Raw genomic sequence first — 15,318 nt, 5'->3', positions numbered from 1 at the left:
ATCCCCGATCCGAGTCCGATCACCCTGATCCAGGCCCCTCCCGATTGCTGGATCGTTGGCCGTGGACAATCATGATCTGCCGGGTTACGATTGTGCGATCGCCATTATCGTGGGTTTTTTTTCTATCGTAATGCAGATCGTGCCCATCACTAGCTGTGACTGCAGGTGGTGGAAGAGCTTGTGAGGTGTCAGAGGAAGGATGCGCAGGCTGGTAGGGGCACGTGGGTGGGAAGGCAAAAGTGGATCTTAGTAGTGAACGTACTGGCCCCCTGAGCACTCTCTGCCCAGAGCCCCCCATACCTGGAAACAACCCTGGATCTGTTTGTTAAGTAGGACTGATTTCCATTAGACAATATCTTACCATGATGTCTCACACTCTCTGGAACAGCCTTCAGGAAGAAGACCATGCCTCCTGCCCTTCTGTCTTTCTGACAAGCATCCATGACTGTTCTATTTAGAAGTGCATTTGATTAAAAATAAATATTGATCTTGTGGCTTTAAAGGCTATTTCGTCTTAAAGGGTAGTTGATCGAAATGGTTATGAGCTAATTTGATTGGGTTCTGTGTTTTTATTTTTCCAAATTATATATTTTTTATTATTGATTGATGTAAGCTAATGCAAACCATTGGGAGTGGCAGATTTTTTTTTTTAATGATGCCATTCTGCTGAAATGAAGCAGATCTGGAGACAATAGGGGACAGACTGGTAACCATATGGAAAACTACTCTGAACTTTTGACAGCATCGTCAGGGTACAAGTATGAGAAATAAATATGCTAACGCGATCAAGGGCTCGTAGGCTTACCAGCATCCAGGTGGTGGCTGGAGATCTCCCAGAATCACAACTGTGCCTATCTCTAGCTGTGACTGCAGGTGGTGGAAGAGCTTGTGAGGTGTCAGAGGAAGGACGCACAGGCCAGTAGGTGTAGTGGTTAAGAGCACAGGACTCTAATCTGGAGAGCTGGGTTTGATTCCCCACTCCTCCACGAAGCCAGCTGGGTGACCTTGGGCGAGTCACAGTTCTCTGGAGCTCTCTCAGCCCCACCCACCTCACAGGGTGATTGTTGTGGGGTAATAATAATAACACTTTGTAAACCACTCTGAGTGGGCATTAAGTTGTCCTGAAAGGCGGTATATAAATCAAATGTTATTATTATTATTAACTGATCTCCAGGCAACAGGGATCAGTTCCCCTGGAGAAAATGGCTGTTTTGGAAGGTGGATTCTATGGCACTGAGAAGGCTTCCTCCCCTTTTCAAACCCTGCCCTCTTCAGTCTCCGCCTCCCAAATCTCCAGGAATTTCCCAACCTGGACCTGGCAACCCAGAGCCAAATGTGGCTCGGTATGGAATGAGAGACTTAAAATGGAAAAAAAATAAGTTAAAAGTATACTGGAGGGTTCAGCGTGATGCTAGAATCACCAGTACAGGAAGGGAATGGCAGGCAGTGGGACTAAAGGGCTTCTCAGTGATGTTTTGCAGAAAGGGAAGAATAGAGAGGAACAATTGCCAATAATCTAAGTGCCAACCATACATAAAATTATGCCAGTTGTGCCAAAACTGTTGTCCATGTAAACATCCATGCACAAGTCTAATGCTCGCAGAACTGGAAAAATATGGGAGGGGGCAACTGAGATGAGTAGGGGTGGAGCTTCATTCCTTTGAGGAAAGACTGAAGAGTCCGAGACTTTTCAATTTAGAAAAAAGGCAGCAAAGGGGACATAGGGATTTATAACATTATGCATGTGATGGAAAAAGTGGATAGATGGACCATTTCTTTATTGGAAGTTGTTGGAAGATAGGTACATGGCAGTCAAAAGGAAATATTTCTTTACTCAATAAGTACAATTTTGTTTGGCATACCCCAATAATGGTTATTGGCCCTCCTCCCTGGATTATTTTTATACTAGTTTAAACACTGTTTTAAATTTTAAAATGTTTTAAATTTTTCAAAAATGCTTTAATGTTTGCTGCCTGGGGGACTCTTATTTGGGTTGAAAAGTCCCCCATGGCAACCTCACTTATCTGAACAGAGTCTCCTGTGTTCTGTTTCAGCATTTCTTCAACTCTGTAATGCTAGAATTGCTTATGTTCTGTTCTAACATCTCTTCAACTCTGTATTGGATTCTTGCTAATGTTATGTCTCTGTAAACTTGTGTTTATTTACCCTACGGCATTATGAAATTATCCTTGATAGTGACTGTATTTATCTTACACTGTGTAATCCGCCATGTGCCTCAGTGATAAAGGGGGACAACAAATAAATAAATAAATAAATAAATAAATAAATAAATAAATAAATAAATAAATAAATAAATAAATAAATAAATAAATAAATGATACAGGTGCTTGAACTACATGAATAAATAATAAATAAGAATTTGCTGCAAGCAGACATGGGGATGGCCAGGAATGCAGATGGGTCAAAGGCTACTACAAAGTCATGTCAACTAAAGGGACCCTCCATACACAGAGGCAACAAACCTCTTAATAGCAGATAGCATCAGGGAAGCCTTGGCCACCGAGCCCTGTTTGTTGGTCCTCCAGGAACAATGGTTGGCTGCTGCGTGAAACGGAATGCTGGACTTGATGGACAACGGTCTGATTCAGCAGAGATCCTCTTATCTTCAGATAGTCGTTTGTAGGATGAAATTGGTGGGTGCAAAAGGGATTAAATACCCGTTCCTTCGACTTGCTGATGCTTTCTTGGCATCCCCCCCCCCCATTCACTTTATCTTAGAAAATGCGGGTGGAATACCAGCCTTATGATTTTGATGTGTTTTTAAATCCCCATGGTAATTTTTGTCTGTGAAAAAAGGCATTTCATTTGATCAGAGTCATGGTGCAGGAGCTACATTTCCCCCACCTTAAGGCTCTTGAATTTTCCTTTGATGCCACTAAAATTAAAATTGGAACGGCAGATAGTACCCACGCTGTTCATCACAGAGGTCAGGATGTGTTTGCTGCTGTTCCACTTTGACTCATCCGTCCCTGCAGCATTCTGCAGTTCTTCACAGGGAGGGGTGCAGAAATATTAATATCCTAGATGTTCATTCCAGACATCTTAGATTGGAATGTCACCGCCTTTGTCAATCATGCACAAATAAAGTTGGTCCTAATGAAATAGTCTTTAGCTAGCTAAATTGAGAATTCTCTTAAAAGTTCGCGGTGCTGGAGAAAAGTAAACCAAAGCAAACAGTTGTGTTATTATTCCAATTTATACTACAGCCCCAAACATCCTCACTTTACCCCAGTTTAGAGATCTGGACCTCTTTTTCTTTCTTTCTTTCTTTCTTTCTTTCTTTCTTTCTTTCTTTCTTTCTTTCTTTCTTTCTTTCTTTCTTTCTTTCTTTCTTTCTTTCTTTCTTTCTAATATAGGCAGGTCAGATTCCTCTATATCCTTCCTCTTGTCTGTTTCGCTGCTATCTCCTTGTTTACTCAGAATGCTAATCTCAGGGACTTCTTTCTCTTGTCTTTCTTCTCTTCCTCTCTCTCCAACCTTCATAAGTGCTGCATGCAGTCTCTGAATCTCTCTCCATCTTAGATAGGATTCTAGAAATACCTCTCTCCTTTCAGTCAGGATTTTTTCTAACAATAGTCAGTATCCATTTCTTTTCTAAAGTAATAAGCCTCATATGGACTTTATTCTGAAGTCTCCTCCTTTCCTTAGCACATGGTCACTTCCTGTTAATACCTTCCTTCCTTCCATTCCTGCTCTGAGCATGTTATAATAAACCTAAAATATAACAGAGTCAAAACTGGAGCAGTGGTTTGTTCAAAATCTTTATGGTTGCCAGCCTCCAGGTGCAACCCGAGGATATCCTGGAATTACAACTGATCTCCAGACTACAGAAAACAGTTCTGGAGAAAATAACTGCTTTGGAGGGCTGACTCTCCGAAGCAAGACCCCCCTCCCCCAAAACTCACCCTCCACAGGCTCCACCCTCCAATTTCCAGGATTTTTGTTTCAATATTTCAGGACAGGTATCCTTGTCCAACGTGATCTCCCCTAATCTTCTTCATATCACAACTATCATTTTCAAATCGATGAATCCAAAAAATAAGAGTAAATGTATGTTTCCAATACAGTAATGTAGATCAAAGTGTCGACTTGGGACTCAGCCCAGCCAGCTGCTTTATTAATTTCCTTATTCAAACGGTCCCTTTAATGATAGCCTGACACTATTGATTTCTTTTATCCAAATATTACCCCACATTGAGAAATAGAATGGATATCACAAGCCAGTTCCAGCTGGGAAACCTGACTATATCACATCAGATGAGGTGTGGTAGTTGGAAGAAATGGCAGTTTGATTCCTTGCCATTTGCTTGATGTCTTTCCTATCAAAGGGTTAGATACTTTGTAGATTTTTTTCTCCCTTTCTTTAAAAGAAAAGAGTGGTTATTTTTTTAAATAATAAAGGAGAGTTCATATATAACTCATTGATATGTAGTGGAAGATAACCCAGTGAGCACCTTGCTGTGGAATCCAACACAATGCCAAGATACAAATTTTGGGCAGAAAATAATTTATCAGCCTGGCTTGAGGGGGGAGAAAAAGTATTTTCCCTCTTCTCCCTCCAAGTCATGTGAATAGAACTAGCGCCCCTTCCTGAGGCAGTGTAGTGTAATAGTTAGAATGTCGTACTACAATCTGGAAGACCCAGATTCGAATCCTTACATTGCCATGGAAGCTCATTGGGTGACCTTGGACCAGTTGCTCCTTCTCAGCCTAACCTACCTCAAAGGGCTGTTGTGATGTTAAAACGGAGGAGATGAGAATGATGTACACTGCTTTGGGTCCCCACTGAAGAGAAAGGCAGGGTATAAATGTACGTAAATAAACAGAAAGGATTCTGTTTTTAGATGCACTCACAATATTAAATAATCTCCTTGGCTGGATTTCAGAGTTGATTCCAAATTTCTTATCTCTTCCACTTTGATCTCCAAACCATGCATTTGGATTTCACTGTTCCCATGTGCAAATCAAGTCGAGAGTTTGTGATTTGCACACCTTTCTCTTGTTTCCTTGTACAAGTTCTGCTCACCATGAAATGTAAGCATTTTTCAATGTTCATGCACCACCATTATACTTTAGATGATCAGAAGGCATATACTAAAGTATACTGTTCACCATGCATACTTAACACATAACAACAACAGCATTTAATTTATATACCACCCTTCAGACAACTTAACACCCACTCAGAGTGGTTTACTAAGTATGTTATTATTATCCCCACAACAATCACCCTGTGAGGTGGGTGGGGCTGAGAGAGCTCTGAGAGAGCTGTGACTGACCCAAGGTCACCCAGCTGCCTTCAAGCAGAGGAGTGGGGAATCAAACCTGGTTCTCCGGATTAGAGTCCTGCCGCTTTTAACCACTACAACAAACTGGCTCCAAAAAAAGACAAAGGACAAAAATGTTAATTAATATAAGGAAGAAATGGGGATGCTTGGAGAAGGGGTCCCCAACCCCATTGAACATATGGGGCCCACAGATCTGAAAGACCATCTCTTCCCATAAATTCCTGAGCACCAACTGTGGTCTCCAGGCTACCACCTGTTGATTGTCCCCCCACTTAGGGCAGCCCACCCATCACTGATCAGAGCGCAGGCCCCTTCCATCATGGCTCCCAGTCTGTGGAATGGGCTGCCTGAAGAGATTAGGGGAGTCTCTTCACTGAAGATCTTCAGAAGTCTCATCCGTTTTCCAGGGTTTGGGGTGAGATATGAACAACAGACATCTTTGAGGGAGAGAGGAAGGGAGAGAAGGAGGTTGGCAACCCCATTTCTCTCATGGACACATGCGCTAAAGCTCCCTACTAGGGTTTTCACCTGCAGGTTGGAGAGGGGAGGGACCTCAGAGGGGTATAATACCATAGCGTCCACTCTCCAAAGCAGCCATTTTCTCCATGGGAGTTAGTCTCTGTTGCCTGGAGATCAGTTGTAATTGCAGGAGATCTCCAGCCACCACCTGGAAGTTAGCAACCTTACTCCCTATTGATATGATTCCTATCAGCTTCTCCTTAGTGTGACCCCACTCCTAATTTTGCAAAGAGGACAGAGTGCTTAATTCGACCAGCAATAAGGCAGCCAGACTCTGGGTGAGGCCTGGAGCTCTCCTGCAATTACAACTGATCACCAGATTACAAGAACCAGTTCCCCTGCTTTCGAGGCTACTTTCGAGGGTGAACTATATGGCCTTATGTACTGCTGAGATCCCTCCCCTCCCCTCCCCAAATGCCACCCTTCCCAGGTTCCACTGTCAAAATCTCCAGGTATTCCCAACCCAGATTTGGCATCCCTAGCCAGGGGCAGTAAGTAAGCCAGCCGGCCGGCAGGCTGGCACCTAGCAAGGTGGTCGTTCTGTTTTGTTTAAGCAAGTATCTCAGCTGCATTTCCTCTCCAGGCCATGCAGTCCCCCTCTACAGGATTCGAAGGCTTCCCTCCCTTGGAAGAGGAGCTACGTTCACCGGAGGCCAGCTTCTGCCAGTAGATGGGAATGGGAATGACAACCAGCTGCGGCTGGGGTGCTGATGGTGGCCTGGAGCAAGCAGATCACGCCCTTTGCAAAGAACGGCCCATCTCACTAGCCTCTCTGCCTCCTGGGCACATTCTTCGAATGTCAGGTTGCAAACCTGCCCTGTTCTTTTGGAGCGGGACGAGGGGGCAAAGCCCCCTTCATTGTCTTCCACCATTAGCAAAGACATATGACAGGGAGGATCGGGTTGGCCACAAAGGATCCGACCCTTTCCCCAGATAAGTTACACAGAACTCAAAGCTTGCAAGCCTCCAGTTGCTTGTACAAATGTAGACTTATATCTTCCTAACTCCAACTATTGGGGGGGGGGGTGCATAGTGGTACACTGAAAAAACTGGGCTGGTTTATTAAATATTAGAAGAAATCCATTGGGTTTGGATCTTCCCCCCCTCCTTTCTGTATCTTTGATTTCTGGTCCCTTCATGGACTGTTTTGTAGCTCTAGAGAGATTGAAAAAGAAAAACATTGTGTTAAGTGCCAAGAATCAAGCACAGACTTCCTTTACTATTGAAATCAGAGTGATTCACTTCTGAGTAAATATTTATAGGATTGGGGGTGTATATCATATTTTTTATAATACAAGGACTTGCTTCAGAATGTTACCATAATGCAATATCCAGATTATTTTGCTGCAAGAAGACATACATTATCCAGTGTGCAAGCCGGTCAGTCTGAGATCTTTGTATTAAAACTAAATGAACGAATATAGTTTATTTATACACCACCTTTCTCATTGAGACTCAAGGCAGATTACAAAATTAAAATCACCTAGATTAAAATGGATTAAAACTGAACTGAAAGCCAGTATACTGTAGTTATTAGAATGACAGACCCAGAGTCAAACCCAGCTGGGTGCCCTACCACACAGGGTGGTTGTTGTGTCAAATGGCATGCTGGGCGGTAGCACTGGGCCATGCTAGGCTTTCCCAAAGCTGCTGTGGAGGCTTGGAAGAAGTGTGCCAGCCCTCTCCAACCCCTCCTAAGCAAACCATATTCGCGATGACTCTTTATCCTCCTGGAGGCCAGAGTACATCTGCGCGAGGATAAAAAGTAAGTTGTTACCAATAAGCAGGGCTTTTTTTCAGCGGGAACACGATGGAACGGAGTTCCGGCACCTCTTGAAAATGGTCACATGGCCATTGACCCTGCCCCCTGATCTCCAGACAGAGGGGAGTTTAGATTGCCCTCCACTCTGCTGGAGCAGCGCGGAGGGCAATCTAAACTCCCCTCTGTCTGGAGATCAGGGGGCAGGGCCACCGGCCATGTGACCATTTTCACCAAGGGTGATTTAAACTTTTAAAAACTCCTCCCTTGTTCCAGCTGACCCAGAATGATGTCATTGTGCGGTCCTGAGTTCCACCACCTCTTTTCCCAGAAAAAAAAGCCCTTCCAATAAGGCTTGCCTTTTATATAGCAGGATTCTCTCACTTCTCTCCATTAGGCAAGGCAGCAGAAACAATGAATAACTGAGAATAGAGACCGGAACACAGGGACTGTCCTAGGAAAATAGAGATAGTTTCTGTGTGCATCAGAAGCGATTTTATATGGAACTGAACCAGTGGTCCATCTAATCTAGTTCTATCTACTCCCCAAAGCCAGGAATGAGTGTCCCACTGCCTATTTTTAACCCAGCAGTGCTAGGATTTGAACCCAGAACCTTGTGGATGCAAGACATGTGTGCTGTCACAGCATCAAATCTGGATAGCTCATAAACTGAGGACATTAGAAAGTATATAGCATCATTCCCCTTTTCAAACCACCACACTAACCACAGAATTACCCCACATTGTTTCTGTTCTCCATCAAAGACAGTGCTGCAGGCTTTGACAATATCTCTGGCCAAAAATGGGGGGGGGGGATTCCTTGAACTTTGACTTCCTGTAGTCCTGAAGATAATGAGACAACTACTTAAACCACATTTTAAAAGTGCTGAGTAGTTGAAGCTGGTTGCCTAATGATGTTACTCAGCTTGTTGGGGTGTGATTGACACTAAAAGTAATAAATTAGAACAGAAAATGATTTTACAAGATCCTTGGGATGACAGACAGGCTAACTGTAATATCCTCAATTATGGTTGTCACTGGATTTTATCTCTGTGCGTACTGAACTAGCCAAGGCAGGGATATGGTACAATTTCATGAGCCAACGCCAGATCCGCTGGCTATGGGGAATTGCCACAGGCCAGGAAACCAACTGTGCCAGGAATTCATGTGAAATAAAAGAGCTCAGGTTTGGATATTCTCCTTCTAAAGGAAATAAATGTAGATTTGTGCATATTAAAATCTAGGCCTGTTATTTTAATTAATGGCATCAAGGTATGTGAAGGTGTTTCACACTGAGGAATAATAAAAACAAAAGTTCAGGTCGCCCATCTGAAGAGTTTACAGTTTACATTTCAACAATGGGGAAGGATAAGTGGAGAGGAGGAAAATGTAAGAGGATAGCGCAGTTTAACTATGGTTGCCAGGATCCTCTCCTGGCAAACAGAGGGGGGGCTTAGTGGATGGGAGTAGGGCTCACTGGTGATGTAATTACTTCACTAGCAGCACACTGTCAGTGTGACACAAGGAAACACTAGGGATGGTCTAGTACTTGGGCAAAACTTTATGGTTTAACCATAGAGTTTTGCCAAAATGAGAGAGCATTGCCAGTGTCTCCTGATGTGCTGACATCACTTCCTGTGAGCCCGGAAGAGATATCAACATGTCACCTGGCCGCCATATTGGCTTGCAGTAGAACAGCAGGATGCGAGTCCTCTGGCACCTTAGAGACCCGCAAGATTTTCAGAGTGTAAGCTTTGGAATGTCAGACCTCTCCCTGCCCCTCGTGGTAGTGTTCCCTGTTTTTTTCCTCAAAAGACAAAAATACTCAGGAAGTTACCACGATTGGAGACTCCTGAACTAGGCTTACGGCTAAATTACCATTTGACAACAGCTACCCTTCTCTTGAACTGTGCAAAAGTTACACATGAGTAGATGCACTCCGGATCATTTACCTCTGCAGTCTCTTCCCTTTGGCAGTTTTATCCCAGGCAGTTTAATTTCTTATACTGGACCCATACTGGAAAGAGGACAGATTGTGAGAATGAAAACCATTAGGAAGGGCTCAACACCAGCACCTGTATGCATGTGCACACACTTCTTTTGATATTTAAATCTGCCCACACTTCATACACGATTGAAGCAGCCATGAATTTAAACTTTAGAGGGTGCTACTTTCATGTCTAGCTTGACTTTTCATATTTATTAAATAAGTAACCTCTATCCAATATCCCTTATTAATTGTATTCTGTTTCCTTTGCATGTTTGAATGTTTTAAAGTCATCAGAGACCTTGGACTGCCCACTAAAGATGGGCACGGGCTGGAAAAAAATGAACCATGTGGTTCGAGGTTTGTCAAATTTCACAAACCATGAACACGAACTTTCACAAACCTGCCCTGGTTCGCAAACCGGTTCTGTCACATCCAGGTCAGAAAATCATCGCTTCTGGGCCACCATAAGGTCACTTCCGGGCCAGCAGAAGTTCACTTCCGGGTCAGCAGAAGGTCTTCAGGAAGTCCATCCCCTGTTGCCTAGGAAACTGATTGATTGGCACCAGGCTGTCTGCAGTGACGAACCAAAAAATGAACCAAACGAACCAGCCTAAAGTTCGTGGTGGTTCGTCAGAAATGGGATCTGATGAACCGCTGGTTTGCGAACCACGAACTGGATTGGTTTGTGCTTAATTTTAGTTCGGTTCGTGCCCATCTCTACTGCCCACCTCTTGTCTTCATGAGATGTCAGAGGCACTTGACTACTGCACCTAGCTGGCCACTGCTGGAAGCAGAATACCAGGAAACAAGACAGTCTGTTAGCCTGAGTCAGCAAGTCTTGGCTTATTACTATCCTTCTTCAGTGTTCTCAAAGCGACACCAATATCCAAAGCCTCCATTGTGGGTCTTGTACAAGTCCCATTCATTTCAAAGGGTTAGATGCACAAAACCTTCATTCTAAATCATATCCTTTATGCCAACTATTTTTTCTTTCAGTTCTCTGCATGCTGTCTTAGAAGTCTGTAGAATAACACTGGACAGGAGGTAAATTCTGGCCTATTTGAACAGCACCAGATCTTTAGATTAAAACTCAATGACTGATGTGAAGAAAAAATGGAGGCAAGGAGAATGAAGTATTTATTTATTTATTTTATTACACTTCTAGACCGCCCTCCCCGTCAGACAGGCTCAGAGCAGTGTAACAACATATGATTTTTACATAAAGATTAAAAACAATAAAAACATTATAAAAACATTAAAATATTATTTGATATACAATTAAAATTGGTGGATATGAATATTAAAATACAGCATTTTAGATGCAGGCATCATGGCTCTTGCATCATGGCTGTTGCATCATGCCCTGTGTCACACTTATGAGCTCCTTCATGGGTGGTGGATGGTCTTCAGTGGTATGGCCGGCGAGAGGACAGACTAGCCCCCACCAAATGCCTGGCGGAACACCTCCGTCTTGCAGGCCCGGTGGAAAGATAACAAATCCTGCCGGGCCCTAGTCTCCTCAGATAGAGAGTTCCACCAGGTCGGAGCCAGGACCGAAAAGGCCCTGGCTCTGGTAGAGGCCAGGCAGACCTGCCTGGGGCCAGGGACCATCAGCAAGCAGCTTTGGGTTCCCATTGGGGGGAAATGTGGGGTATAAATGAAGTAAAATAAAATTAAAATAAATACCGCCTGGTACTGGCTTCCTTTCCCCCCTGTGTTATATGCAGGTAAAGAAATGAAGCCATATGTAACCTGGAGCATATATAATATAAATAATGCATTTTCACCAGCATTATTGTGTTATTCTTTTTTCTAACTTTATTGTTGTGATTCCAAGTTATCTTCTTGATTCCTTACCTTACATAAAAGATTGTTCCAAATATTTGGGATTTTTCAACTGGAAATATGAATTAAAACTTTGGAAACGTTCAGATCTTGAAAGTTTTTGCTCAGTGATTTTTAAAGAATATGTTTTGATGAAAAAACATTAACATACAATTTCCCATAATTTAAGGGCCAGTTCCTCCACCACTTCAATAGCCCAGATATTTTTGCAAATAAATTAAGTCATCATGCACACGTACCAAATCAGATAAAAATCCATTTAAGAATTATATTTTTATCAAGTTGTTACAAATCAGTCATGAATTAAAATCCTTTATTAAAAATGTTGTTCTCATTCTCCAAAATTCTAAGGCTGTTCGATTTTTTTTCTCATTAATACTATCAAATGTAAACAGGCACGTGTGTGCATACGTACAAGAAATAATAAGTTATTATTTATACGTCATTAAGGATTATGATTTTATTATCTGGCGTTCTTGTCAGATGGAATGAAAGAATTGTAATCTACTTTTCCCTCCAGTTAACTAAAGTTTGGGGATTGTTTTTTGGTTTTTTTTAAGAAGCATCTACATAACATGTCTTTGAACAAGAGGTGTTAAAATCCAAATTACTAACACATTTTTTAAAAGTTTAAAAGATTTGATGTACATTTTCACAATTAATCAATGCAATTTTTAATCTTCTGTCAAGATATTTTAAGTTATTTTCTTGTTAAGCACGTTAATTTATAGGGTTTTTAAGCAAAAAAAAATTATAAACCCATCTCACCCTTATATTTTTCAGCTGAGAGAGAAAGAAAGAAAGAGGTTAGGAGAGAGAATTGCATCTTAAACTCTATTTACAAATTTACCTTGGCAAGCCCTCTTACTGCCAATAGGAAACAGCACTGCATATTTAATTTGCTCTTTTGTTACAAAGGGGCTTAGGTTAGTTAATTTCAATTTTCGATTTCAAAAGCTATCAAATATGGCTCGGATGAGAAATCAATTTTTCTCAGCTGCTTCTGTTTTTATTCTTTCCTTTTTTTTAGTGGCAAAGAGAGGCCGGATTGGCCAAGGTGGAGTCATGTGACGGCATGAGAGATTAGTTCACTGGACCCTGTGTTTCAGCCACCTCAATTACTGGCTGCCTCTTGTAATTTACCCTTATAACACCTAATTTCGAGATGGAACTCATATTTAATTCATGAAAGCTTCCACAAGAGTAATTGTGAAATAAATTGCCATAGAAAAATATGCATTTGTGACTCGTTTTAATTTCTCACGCTTAGTGCCGCGTTATTGGCTCTTCTTGTTTAACACTTTAACACAAACATTTTTTTTTTTGAAATAGGGTTTGATTTCCACATACACCCTCTCCTCTGACAATTTCCTCATGTGGAAATAACCATCTCGCTTGCAGAACACCCGGCCGGCTAACATTTGACTAGGGGTGCGAATTCGCAGGAACTTCTAATCTCTTAATTATTGAGCAGGTTCCTGTGATCGACTTCTAACTTCCAGAGTAGCAGATAAAATGGTGGTAAATGCTAGTTAAGTGACATGGATCATTTGAAGGGCTAAGGAAATAACGGTAGTTTAATTTCTGTAATGTATTAAACAACGCTTTTCAGACCAATATTATCATTGCCCACACACACACACACACAACACACACACACACACACATATAGGCAATGATAATATTGCTCTATATTTTTTTAAAAAAATCTCTTTCACCAAAATAAATATTTTCCACAGCATACATACCATTTTATCCTCCCCCCTTCCCTGTTGTCATGACGACAAGGTGGGTGAGGCTTCCAACTGCCAACTCAGCTGTCATCCCGTCACCCTAAAAGCCTCATAATTGCTTTTATTTGCATACGACAATTAGGCAGGATGGCTCACAGCAAGAGAACCAACCTCTCTCTCTCCCAATGCACACAACGCCAGCCTGTAATTTATAAAAGATACACACCATGTGGTACAGCACTAAAGTAGAGCGATGAGCCCTTTCATGTGATTATAAGCCATTAACAAAAGAAAACATCCCCCTTTCAGACTGTAAAAAATGCCTATCTGGTGTGAACCTGCAAAAAGAGAGAGAGAGAGAGAGAAATACCCCACAAAGTTTGGCCTCCTTCATAGAGACCCTTCACATTCATTATCACACTGAACTCAAAGAGAGGGAGAGACAGCAGTTCTTATAAAAAGAGTTACATTTCAGTGCTTCAAGGAAGAATGGGAGGCCAAATAAACCCACTGGCAGGTCAAAACAGGATCCAAATTTTCAATTTCACATTACGTCACAATCTCAATGTGCCAAATTAACACTGGCAAAAAAAAAAAAAAGGAGAGAGAAGGGGAGGGAACCCCACAACCTGACCATTGATCATTGCTAAAACAAAAATATGCTGCTTTGGCTGAACTAAGTTGGTATGGGTGATCAGGAAATGTTCACTGGCAATACAAACTTGAATTCAAAGACACTTGCTCAAAAATTCAACTAGCTCCAATAGGTTTAATTTTTTATTATTAATATTATTTATTGCAGCATTGCGCTGCTATGCTGGGGTGGGCTGTGAGAGTTCTCAACAGGCCACTGCCCTGGAGAGACGGTTGTTACTAAAATACCTTGATACAGAAATCCTCAAGCAAAACATAACACTAGAGATCATTTGGAATTTTTTTAAAAAAAGACAATTGGTACTTTTCTGTATACCTGAGACGCAGCTTCAATCACCCATGTCACAATGCGAAGGTTAGCTAAGTGTGTCCTCTTTTAAGCATCCCATCTATGTGTTAAGCTAGATACATCTTTATGGGACTTTCTGAGTCCTCGATCACACACTTCGTATGTTATTGAGCCTACAGAAGGGGTTGAACTTGTGACCAGAGGTTTAGATTTATCTTGTGCGCCACACTCAGCTGTGGCCAAAAGGGGGCACTGTAGAGTGACTACTCACACTAATGAAGGAAACTGCCTTGCTCTGAAGGCCAAATTGGGTCATCAGATGCTCTTTGATCCCTACAAAGGCTTCTAAGTCAAGCTAAACTCCTTGAGCTGATGGAGAGTTTTGTTCAGCTTTTGTCTTATCATGCCCTCAGTGTCACAGAAGCTGTATCTGACACACCTGATAGCAAAATCCAGAACTCTGAGAATTAATCCCTGAAAAAGGGGGACTAAATGCCTTCTATGATCCTTCCCACATATGCACTGCATCTCCTGGATACAGGCCACAGTCTACACAGTACCCTCTCCCATGTTTGTTGAGCATAGAACAAGAATTACTGGGAATTTTGTTAGAGTGTTCTGCATGCCATAGAGATCTTGGAGGTGGGGGAAAGAAAACATGAAATAGTAATTAAATTAAAACAATAATAGAAAGGCTGCAAAGAATTTTGTGCCTTTAAAGTACTGTGGGATAATAATTCAGGTAGCCATCATTTTAAAAGGCAGAAGTGGTATGCCCACACATGCAAAGTAGCCATATATTTCTCCAACCATTCTAATCTGCTAAGAAGTAGAACCATTTGATAAACAACTAGAGATGGGCACGAACCGGAAAAAACCCTGAACCGTGCGGTTCATGGTTCATTGCATTTCATGAACCACGAACCACAAACTTTCACGAACCTCCCCCAATTAGCAAACTGGTTCATTTGATTCATGAAAACGTCACATCCAAGTCAGCAAATCATCACTTCCGGGCCAGCAGAATGTCACTTCTGGGCCAGCAGAAGGCCACTTTCATGTCAGCAAAAGGTCTGCAGGAAGTCCATCCCCTGTTTCCTAGGAAACTGATTGATTGGTGCCAGGCTGTCTGCAGTGATGAACCAAACGAACCAGCCTAAAGTTCATGGCGGTTCAGAAATGGGCTCTGATGAACCACCGGTTCATGAACCACGAACCGGC

This window comes from Eublepharis macularius, chromosome 18 (assembly GCF_028583425.1).
Source record: "Eublepharis macularius isolate TG4126 chromosome 18, MPM_Emac_v1.0, whole genome shotgun sequence".
NCBI classification, from domain to species: Eukaryota; Metazoa; Chordata; class Lepidosauria; order Squamata; family Eublepharidae; genus Eublepharis; species Eublepharis macularius.
This window is presented reverse-complemented; position numbering follows the sequence as displayed.